This window comes from Cavia porcellus, unplaced genomic scaffold (genome assembly GCF_034190915.1).
Source record: "Cavia porcellus strain 051 isolate PalLab524CR breed Dunkin Hartley unplaced genomic scaffold, mCavPor4.1 scaffold_4, whole genome shotgun sequence".
NCBI classification, from domain to species: Eukaryota; Metazoa; Chordata; class Mammalia; order Rodentia; family Caviidae; genus Cavia; species Cavia porcellus.
This window is the reverse complement of record NW_026947487.1, coordinates 68306357-68317377: the sequence shown is the minus strand read 5'-3', so window position 1 is coordinate 68317377 and position 11021 is coordinate 68306357. Positions and strand designations below refer to the sequence as shown.

Here is an 11021-nt window from a genome sequence, read left to right as displayed (position 1 = left end):
AAGGAAACATTTTCAATGTTCACTTTGTTTCATGTTTTATATACTGTTGTTGATACTAATAAGGTGGCAGGAACTTTTGTAGCCTTTTGAGTTCTCAGTAACAAGAAACAGTGTATTAATGGTTTTGGGCATTTTAGATAGCTAGAGGATTTTCAGGATCGGGTGTAATTATTAGTAATGCCTTTATTTCTTGAGTATTAAATACCTTTTAGCCTTCACCCAATATTTTCTCACATGAATTATATCACAGAGGCAATGGCAAACTGTTACTATATTCTCAAAAGCATCTTTTCTCTTGGTCTTTCACCCCAGCCATTATGGTACTATCTTTTGCTGCTGGAATAGTATAGCCTGGAACCAGATTTCTTATGCCATAATATTTTTAACTTGAGCAAATCTTGCTGCTATATCTGTTCACTTGAAAGTACCCAAATGAGCAGATAGCCCTATGCCAGCAGTCTCTTGGGAAGAGACTCCTGTATGGCTGACATAATGTAACTAATATTCCATACCACCTAACTTACCAGAAGTGTCTAACAATTGTGTTTGGCCAATGTTTTCTTTTTAGAATGTGTGGTCATTGTGATTGGATACCAGGACTGGACAAGAATAAATCTTAATCCAATTTACAAGCCAGTTTCACTCTGGCTCTGCTACCCCTGTAAAGAGAACATTTCCTCTGGGAATGACAGCCCTTGAGAACACCCTTGATGTTTACTGGGAGATTCGCATTGTATTCCCCATTAGTGCTTATCATATTTATCATTAAAGACATCATCCTAGTAACTTAAAAATTCTCTTGATGGAGTTTTGCTATGCTATGCAGTTCAGGCTGGCTTTGAACTTAGAGATCCTCTTGTCTTGGCTGCCCCAGAGTGCTAGGATTACAGGCATGCACCACCACACCTGGCTAGCAATGTTTGTCATACACCGCTTTGGCTTTCTGAATTCTCTTTGCTCATAACTTTACCTTTTAAATACAGTGTTTATTAAATATGTATTTCCCCACTGGTTAAGTAACTACAGGATTGGAGACTTGGGGGCTGGGGATGGGGAATCAGGGCCAAGCCAGTGTTGCAATCTGAGAGCTCTCTTTTTGTCCAGCTGAAGAGAGGGCAGGGTAGGGCTGTGTGTCCCATTTGATCTTTTTTGGGCTCCCCTTTAACTGAAACCAGTATAAAAAGCACAGTCTAATTCCTCAGGATGTTTAGGCTGCTATTTTTACAGGAGCCTGACATACTCTGGAACACCAAGAGGAAGGCATAGCCAGCATTGGTTGGAAGCAGGTTTAAATTAGATGCAATTGACCTGGAAATGAAGGACTAGCTGAGCAGCAGCATGGCTGAAAATGACTCTCTGTCACGGGTGGCAGGAGAGAGTTGCTTGGGTCTTAGTTGGTATAGAACACATTGATACAGGGGGGAATGAAACTCTCAATTGCTAGACATCCAAATGCTGAGTTTGTGTTCTCTAAAATCAAGTAATGAATTCTAGGAACAATGAAGGTTAAGAGTAGGAAAAACTTATTGAGAGAAACAAAGCTTCTCTCTGACAGGGACACAAAAGGGACCAGAAAATGGGTTGCCCATCAGTCCAGCTTCCAAGAGTGTTTATTTTGCAAAGCCAAGAGGTAAAGTGGCTTAAGGTGGGAATTAACAAGATTGAAAATATAGTTTACCTACGTAATATTGATCCAGTGGCAAGTCATAGAATAGGTGTGAGGTGGGATAAAACTATGGTCAACTAAATATACAAAAAAGTATAGTCATTAGGGTAATATTGATTAAGTGATCAATTGGGAGAAACAAGTCATGGTGCAAGTGTACATGTCATGGACAAGGACTTTGCCTGAAGGAGGGGGTTAAGGAGGTTTGCTCCTCCACCCCCAAATGATTAATATCTATTTAGAATATCACTGTCTTTCAACCCTGGGGGAAATAATATGGGTAAGTAGTTCTTTCCTGAAGCCTGGCCTTAGGCCTATTTGGCTGCCTATGATATTTTTAATTTAACTTGGATATCTATAAGACTGTGAGTCTCCAACATAAGAAACAAAGATCATCCTGGCCAATTGGGGCTCCTCTGGGCACTTAAGCTTTTAGAGCCTTGATAATGATTCCGTTTTTAAGGATAAAAACAAGGTTGTAAACAGAACACACTGCTATGCTCAAGAATGTCATGAGTTCATCTGGGTCAATAGCAGAAGCAAATGTAATATACAGTAGTACCTGCTTCACAAACTCCATTCTTGCCATGATTCTGATTTTAAACTGAATTGAATGAGAACCAAATCAAATTTTCTCATAAGGTCTGCATTGAAATGACCATTGAATTTGACATGATTCTTAACCAATTTTGTTAATAGCCAAGAATCATGGAAAGAATTAAGTTTGAACTGAGGTCCCACTGTAGTAGAATGAGATGATCACATTTGGGGTGGAGCAATCTTAGAAGGGAAAACTATCATTTCAAGCTTGTCTCCCTTATTCTTTATCTACTTAAGTGGAACTCCAGAGAAATGCAGGAAAAGAAGCCAGGGCTTCTAGGGAACCAAATCCTCCTCCAAGAACCTCAGGGAACCCAAGAACAAATAGGGTGGTGACCTATGCATATCTCTTCCAGAGTTCACTCTGATTTGTCATACATAAGAGGCAGTCCCTTTGTGTGACTCTTTAATGAGGTTTGGGTTAGGAAGAGATTACTGAAGGCCATGAGACCTAACACATGTGCTCTGACCTGGTGCTTGAAAAATGTCCTGGGTCTTTATTATTTTTATTTTTACTTATTTGAGCCCAACAGAAAGGTTGGCCCTGGGGTGTTGCCCAAATAGATTACAGAAGAGTGACCTTCCAGTCCCAGTGTCCTGCTTGTCCTTATGACAAAGACGGACCAGCCTTCCTCCCCAAAATACCTGATTCTTAAAGTACAAAGTCAATATTTGAGTCTTTTTTATTAAAATTTAAAAAAGAGATTAAGATAAAAGAGGACATAACATAATAACACAGGTCAGAACAGAACAATTTAAGCAACATAGTGTTTCACCACAAGATAACCCAACATAACAGTAGCTACCAATAGTGTATCTTTCCTTGAAATATTTGAGTATAACCTCATATACTATAGCATCAAGCACAACATGATAGTGTAAAATCAAGAGAATGACATTATTACACGGTATTTAGAACCAACTAACAGAAAATGAACAATGGTTTCTATATTATCTCCTTGTCTATAAAAAATTGTTTATACTATCACATAAAATAAAATCCAGTAAAATACAGCATGATAAACCGATGGAGACAGAAGAACAAAAGCTTGGTGGGACTTCAAAGCAAGATATTAAATCAGCACTAGATATTATATTGTCTTGTTTTCTTCAAAATAACTGTTCATACCATCAGACAATAAAATCAAACCCAGAATAAAACCATTCCAATTAATGAAAAAAACATTATAAGGTTTCAAAGCAATGTAATGGGGAATCATGTTTACCACATACTTTTATGTATTCTTAATTTTTACACTAGGGAAACTATTCAGTATTTATACATGTGAGTTTGATTTATTTTGCTTATGAATATGGTCTCAAGCTGCACCCATTTATAAATCTCAATGTGATCATTCTTTATAGCTGAGTAATACTCCATTGTATAAAAATACCACAACTTTTTTGTGCATTCCTCAGTTGATGGATACTTAGGTTGTTTACAAGATCTGGCTATTACAAATTCAATATTTGAGTCTTACTGACGTCTAATTTGTCTATTTTGATTCTGGCTTAACTTAGTGGGTGATTTGCTGGTATTGGCTTTGCAATTATATTGTGTACTTTCACCCAAGATGTTGATATTATTCATTTATGATAACCATGTTCTGAGCATAAAATGCATAACCAATCTGTTTAGAGGACCATATTCATTGTATGTGAATTATTCACAGTAGGATTAAGCCACTTAAGAAAAGCATGGTTTTCTTTAAAAGGATTTTTAAAACTACTGCCGACATACAAAAAGCTGTGCATGAATCCAACAGAATCAGTTTAAATTTTGACTTCCTAAATTATTTTTGTCTTAAAGTATATTTGTTGTGCAGGGATCCTATATTTTAATGGCAACTGTCAACGTTGTTCTACTTTGTGATATAGTAGGTGGATGCCCAGCCTCTCAGTGAAGATATAAAATATAATGTCCTGGAAAAATTGGTAGAGATAGAAAGGTTGTAGCCATCATAATGGACTGGACGGTTTGAGAAATCTTCAAATTTTAGAACAAGGAAGCACCATGATCGCACAGTGCTAGTTGCCCTGTATTGCTCACCAGCAGTCAGTGTTCCTATACAGTAAGTCACACATTATAAGAATCATGATGGCATAAGGCAAAGGGAGAAAGTTCTGTGCAGGAAACTGAAGTGGACGCTGTAGTAAGAGTGGAGAGGATGGACCACAGTGTAGGTGTGATACTGTGAGGAAAAGTAGAAATGTCAAGTAGCAAGTGGCTTAGTCTGTGGGGCAGTGATCAAGGTTTTGGCAATGGTAATGGCAAATGACAGCCCAAATGGCTGATGGGTCTCATATATCCAAGCTGGGGTTTCCTTAGCATCCAGCAGCACTTGGGAATCCACTGGAAATGTTGCTTCAGAAGTGTGACATTAAATGGCCCCTGTAGTTGGTCCCTGGAGATCAGTGTGACAAAGCAGATGTGCATAATACAGAGGTACAACTTCTTACTCCATGGGCCTTTTCCTAAAAGGACCTCAAAAGGGAATGCTAGTGGCATGAAATGCAGCTATCCTTATCTCGGAACAGTTGGTGTTGATGGAAGTTTTTAAACTGCTGCAGAGTGTATTGTGATTGATTCAGGAATGCAGCTACATCTTGTGGTTGTGCTCTTCTGAAGAGGATGTAAGAGATGATTTGATAATGGAAAACTTAGACATATTTAGGATTCTCACTTGTTAATGTCTAAGAGCCACCTGGTCTATCAGAGTCAGCTGAGATACTGCATGACCTGTAATACCCAGGCCTGTAGCACAGCCTGTGTGCCACAAGGTGAGACAAGCATTAATTTCTAGTGTGCTCGGAGCAGAGCGGGGCACCTTAATTGTGCAGGGAAGAGGAGGCAGACACAGACGTAAGCATTACATCCTGCTTCTTGCTGTGTACGCTGTACCTTCTTGGAGTTCCTTCCTCGTGGAGATTCATCTTAACGTTTATATCCCAACAATCACTTTGATAGTGCTGATGTTTATTCTGTAGTGTATTCCAAGCGAGATTAGAGCAATGTGGTCTCATATGTCTGGCCAGCTTACGGTCTTTTAGGTTAGTTCTGCAGGATCTTAGGGTTGTCTTTACAGGTTTTCATGCCTCATTGTGATTTGGGTTCTTATAATTGAAGATGATGTGGTATTTTCCCACAAACAGACAGGACTTCATTCTGTGAATTCCAACATTGCCAATGGGTGGTCATTATGAGAAATGGGACTGTGAAGCTTCCAGTGTTCCTTGAAGACTTGTTGTCATTTTGGTTTTTCTCAGATCATGGAAACCATATTGGTTATAGCAGTGGTGAAAGAAAAATGAACATAGGGAAAGGAAATATTGAGTTCCTATGCCACACTGAGTACCACTTGTTTGACCTCTTAACTCACATTTGTACAATATCTGGTGCCTAAGGGAAAATTAAACATTGATGTAGAAGAATATGTAGAAGCAGCCAGAAGTCAATTTATAAAACTCTATCTTCTCAAGGCTTTTCCCCAACACCATTAGCCTTTATCTATGACATGAGTTAAGTATTTTAGTATTCTTTGTAGCTGGAATGAGGACATGAGCGGAACAGTTTTTTTGAGAAAACCAGAAGTTGTGTTTTGAAGACACCCCTATGTTGTAGGTTGGCTTATGACAGTATTGCATCAGATTGCAATACTGTCAGTTCTCACAAGCACACTAGAGAATATAGGCCATGACCAGGTTGGTTGTGCCTCATCCCTGACTACTTGTGGTCTGGTGGATGGGAGGGTCTGACAAATGTAACAGCATGATCTGTTACAGGTACAGGGATGACATGGTCTCAGTGAGAATATAGGAATATATGGGCAATATCTGTGCTGATCAGTCCATACTGTTGGTATTTTCATCTGAGATCCTGCTACTTGCCAGTCTTTGTTTAGTCTGGCCTTGTCTTGCCAGGGATTATTTGCAGTTGACAAAAATCCACACACAATGGAGCAGGGCATGAAGTGCAATTGTTGGCTTCTGTCTCACTTTGATCCCATGACTCTTCAAAACAGATTCCCAGGTCAGACTTTTTGGTACCAGGAATTGAATTCAGGACCTTGTGCTTGCCTGGCAGACATTGCGCCACTGAGTTTACATCCCTGGCCCTCCCAGTTCAGCCTTACCTGTTTCTTCTCTGCATCAAGCTGTGGGATCCCATGCCTGGTCTCATTTGCTAGCATTTTGCATAAAGCAGAATTTGATAAGAACTGATGGCTATACAACTGATGGCTATAGGTTGTATCAAAGAAAGGAACCTTTATGTGAAGGTTCAAGGCATAAAGGATCTGCTGGGTTCTTGCTTGTTGGCTCAGAATTGAAGAAAAACCTGTTCATGGGAAGGGTCACAAGCTACCAGAGGAAGACTGGACATGAAGAAACTTACTAGGAATAAATGTTCTTGAAAGAGTAGGAGCCCTAAGAGTCCTCCCATCCCACTAAGAAGGAAAGGGGTGTAGGTATAGTGCCTCTGCTAGGAGTGACATTACATGGAAACTTGAATAAGTTGAATGTGCAACTTTAACTTGGGGCATCTTGGTCTTGAAAATGTGGGCTTGCATACATATCTCTGACATGGCTATTACCTGTGTCTCACAGCACACTTTACTCAGCCCAAGTAAACCCCATTATAATGTGGCTATTAGGGCTGTAGTTAAGAGACCTAGAATGGGGTATGGAATGCATTTCCCACATAGGGTTTTAAAACCTGCTGATGTCAGAGGCAGGGTATAGGCCCAATACTATTAGCTCTAGAGACTATGCATAAAAGAGTCAGCTGCTTAAAAAGTTCCAAATCACAGCACAGCATCCAAAAATCTTACCATCCTTATAACTGAATTCTGTGTGTCAGGTCCAGTTTCCCAAGGCCTTACAAAACTGCTCAAGTGTCCAGAAGATTTTTTAGTTAACGCATTGGTAGTATAATTAAATCACTATTGTGTACTAGGTATGTAACAGAATCTGAAAAAGGGAAGATTTTGGGGGAAGAGATGGAAATTTCCTTAGGAATCTCTGAAACGGACCCAAAAAATCTTTTGTTACTGAAGGAGTGGTTCCATTAATGTGGTTGTCACTAGTGATCTCAAAAATGGATCTGTGGATGAGCTGTGCCTGAATCAACTAACAGGTAATAGCTAAATATTTTGATAGTGCCTTGGTTTTACCAGTAAGGTCAAGTTGAATGGTTTCAAGGGGTCAATAAGTAAAGTTTAAGGTAGATCTTGGAGTTGGTATGACAAGGTGCCTGTGAGAAATGAGCAGTGATGGTACATCATGTCCCTGTTGTCTAAAGGACAACTGTCAGGTGCTTCCTAAATGATTCTTCCTAAATTTTCAGCCACACATACCTTTGATGAACTTATGGAAGACACTTTTCCTAATTATGCCTCTATCCTTGGTCATTAGCAGGTGTGAATATGACTGATGGGTTTATTAATGGTATTCCATGTCCCTATGCTGGCAACCATGACTGCTGTGAGTTTGTGTGGGGAAAAGGCATGAAATCGAGATGTGCATGCTGCAAAAACCCAAGGCCACATTTCTGGAATTGGCTAATGTTTCTAGAAGCCATTAGAAATTTTGGAAGGTCAGTGAGGTGAAGAACATTTATGAGAATATAAAGGCTGGAATTTCCTATGGGGAGGGGCTCAGTGGACCCTGAGAACTAAGCGAATGCTATGTAGGGTGCAGAAGGTATACCTTGGTGAAACTAAGCCTCTTAATTTAGTATCATGTGGAGTCTGTTACATTTTGATTTGTCAATGTTTGATCAGTGAGGGTTTTTTTTTTTTGGCTTAAATCTGTTATCTTTTGCTGCATAAGCTATAAGTACTTAAGATCAAATAGAACTTTTGAGGATGCACATATCAAATAGGTTCTCTCCATTTGCAAGGTTAAAATAAACTTGATAGTTACCTTTATTAGAACTGAATAACCTGAAGGCTTATCAGACTAAACACTTGATATACAGGAGCCAGGAAATATATAGTCTTTTAAGAGAACAGCTGTGTACAGACCAGCATAACACACTAATTATTCTGCATGCATGTGGATTTTCTGCCTGTATTTACATTTAGCAGCTTATGAACCATTTGGTAAAGACATGTTGCTTCAGAAAGAGTAGCATCAATAATAGATCCCAGGTAGCTACTACTATTCCTGTGACTTCTACCCACTATAGATTATAGTTAAGAAAGAAACACTTTTAAAAGGAAGATATAACTGAAGCATATATATTTTGGGTATGCTTGGGAATTACTCAAGAAATGTGTAAATATAAAATGGGTAGCCTAGAATTCCAGTTTATTTTTAGTTTCTAGAATGAACAATATAATTCCAGAAGTGAAAAGAGAAAAAAAAAACCATGAATCTAGAGTGGTGGCAAGTTGCACAAAGGCAAACTTGTTATAGTTAAAAGGTGGGCAGTAGAGTTATCATCCTGACTCCAGATTGCTACAGGTCTACAGTTGTCTTATGAAGATCAGCCTTTTGCCCCTTTGTCTTTCCTGGAAGAGAAGGGAAATCTTTGTAAATTTTGCGCTGCTTCTCTACAAACCTGGGAGGTTAGAGATGTCACTTCCACTGCTTCTCAATTGCCTTTAAGTTCAAGATAATTCTTAATGGTGCATATTTTGGGTTAGTCTCCTACAGTGGGTTGATGTCATACAGTGTTTTGAAGCTGGTTTCTTCTTTCCCACTGTTCCTGATTTTATTTTTCTGAGCACATTCTACTTCAAGCCTCGAAATTATGTAACTTGGTGATAGAGAAAATGTTCTTGAAGAGTCAGGCACCAGAACTGTTCTGCACAGAATAGCCAGTGCCTCTGACATGGAAAATATAACACATGACAGCGTCTAACAGCAAATGGGCCTCAACAAATGTAGGAATAACAATGGATTCAGTTTTAGGGTGAATGGCTCCTGCAGCAATTCTTGCCTATGATGTTGATGTGACTCCCTAAACAGAAGTTACTGTTTCACTGAACTACCTGCCATTTATTCATTTTACAACTTTTGTGCAGTTTTGCTCTCTTGCCCATTGCCTTCATTTATTCAACTAGGAATAACTTGACCTTGTGTGGTGGTCTGAGAATACCTACAATGCCACTGCCATGCTCCCCACTCATGTTTTTAATGCATGTGGCGGTGTATCCAGAGCCTCAGTAAATCTATTTCTGGCCATTGTTATTCAAACAGTGGGTACCAGTGGCACAGTGTCCTGGTGCACTTCAGTTGGAGGCGAAAGAACTGGTGAGGGAAAAATTGATTTTATAACTAGCTGGTGTATTAAATTTGAGTTCATTTGCTTGAGGAGATTGTTTCTTGCCTTTCATTGTTTTTGGTATCTTCAGTTTAAGAAAAAACACTGGGTTCTTTCTGTTTGGTCTATTTAGACTCTTCTTTAACTGGAACCAGTGTGAAAGTCGTATCTACAATCAGAGCTTAAAGGACGTGAACTGTGAGATGGACATTTCCAGAAACACCAAGAGGAAGAAAGGCATGCTCTCATCTCCCATAACCTCTACATACTCAAAAGATGGAACTCCCCAGAAATAAGCTGGAAAGTTGAGCTTCTAGAGAACTCCAAGACTTGCTTTATCAAAAACCTCAGTGAAGGGGGAGCTGAAGGATAAATATCTGAGAAATCTTTCAAAGTTTCTAATCCAGAGCAGACATTACTGCAGCAACAGTTTAAAGTGTTGAAAGAGTTCTCTCATACCTCTGACTTACCAGAAATCTGTACCACCAAGACATTTTGCCCACCTGCTATCATCAATTAAATCAGAGCACTACAGGACAGACAATGGGTGCACAAGTGACTCTAAATAAGTTTATGCACACCAAAGAATAACTTCTGTTACAGTATGAGCCCAGTTCTAATATAATGTTACATAGAAAATTAAGTGACAATGAATTATCATCGTTGGAAAGTCATGAGGAACTTGATGTGACCTTTCTTAGTTTCTTCATTGCTAGTAGAAAACATCTGAAGCTGGCAACTTTAAAGTGAAGGTCTCTTTTGGCTCATTTTAGAGGTTTCAGCCCGTGCATGGTCTTGTTGGCTCCAGGCAGAAATGGCATGGTGGAAAGGCCTAGTAGAGGAAAGTTGCTCACATTGTGGTGTCTAGAAAAAGAGAAAGTCAAAAGAGGAGCCAGAAAGTAAAAGATTCTAGGAAATGGGGAGATGGATTCCTTGCAAAGAAGACTTAGGAGTGGAGAGGGAGGTAGGCGGGGGAGGGGGGGAGGAAGAAAAAGGAATTGAAGTGTGTTATGTACATGTACTAACTCCACCTGCTGAATGTAGTCATTATATATTATAAACATATACTAATTGAAGTTTAAAGGTGAATCCAGAAAGGGAGATATATTCTTTCAAATCACATTCCCAGTGACTCACCTCTTCTTACCAGACCATACCTTCTATTAGAAAGTCAGGTATATGCCTCCAAAATCAATTGCCCTTTGAAAGCAACACCTGTGAGCCCATGAAGGTTTGAGAGGCATCTAGATACAAACCATAACATTCTACTGCTAGCCCCCCCAAAGGATAATGAACATATCCTATGAAAAATGTTTAATCCATGTCTAAGAGCTGCCAAAGTTTTAGCAGTTACACTATTGCAAAAAAGTCCAAGTCCAATATATTTTTTTGAGTAAGACAAATACTTTACTGTGATGTACTAAAAAAGGTTAAATCCTACTGACATAAAATGGTAAAAAGATAAAACATTCCCATTCCAAAAGGGAG

At 39.1% G+C, this 11021-nt stretch overlaps 1 pseudogene; it reads right to left on the bottom strand.

Annotated features, from left to right (window-relative positions):
- Positions 1-277: 277 nt before the first annotated feature.
- On the bottom strand, positions 278-5200 carry LOC100718253 (nicotinamide phosphoribosyltransferase-like; annotated as a pseudogene).
- Between the last annotated feature and the right edge of the window lie 5821 nt (positions 5201-11021).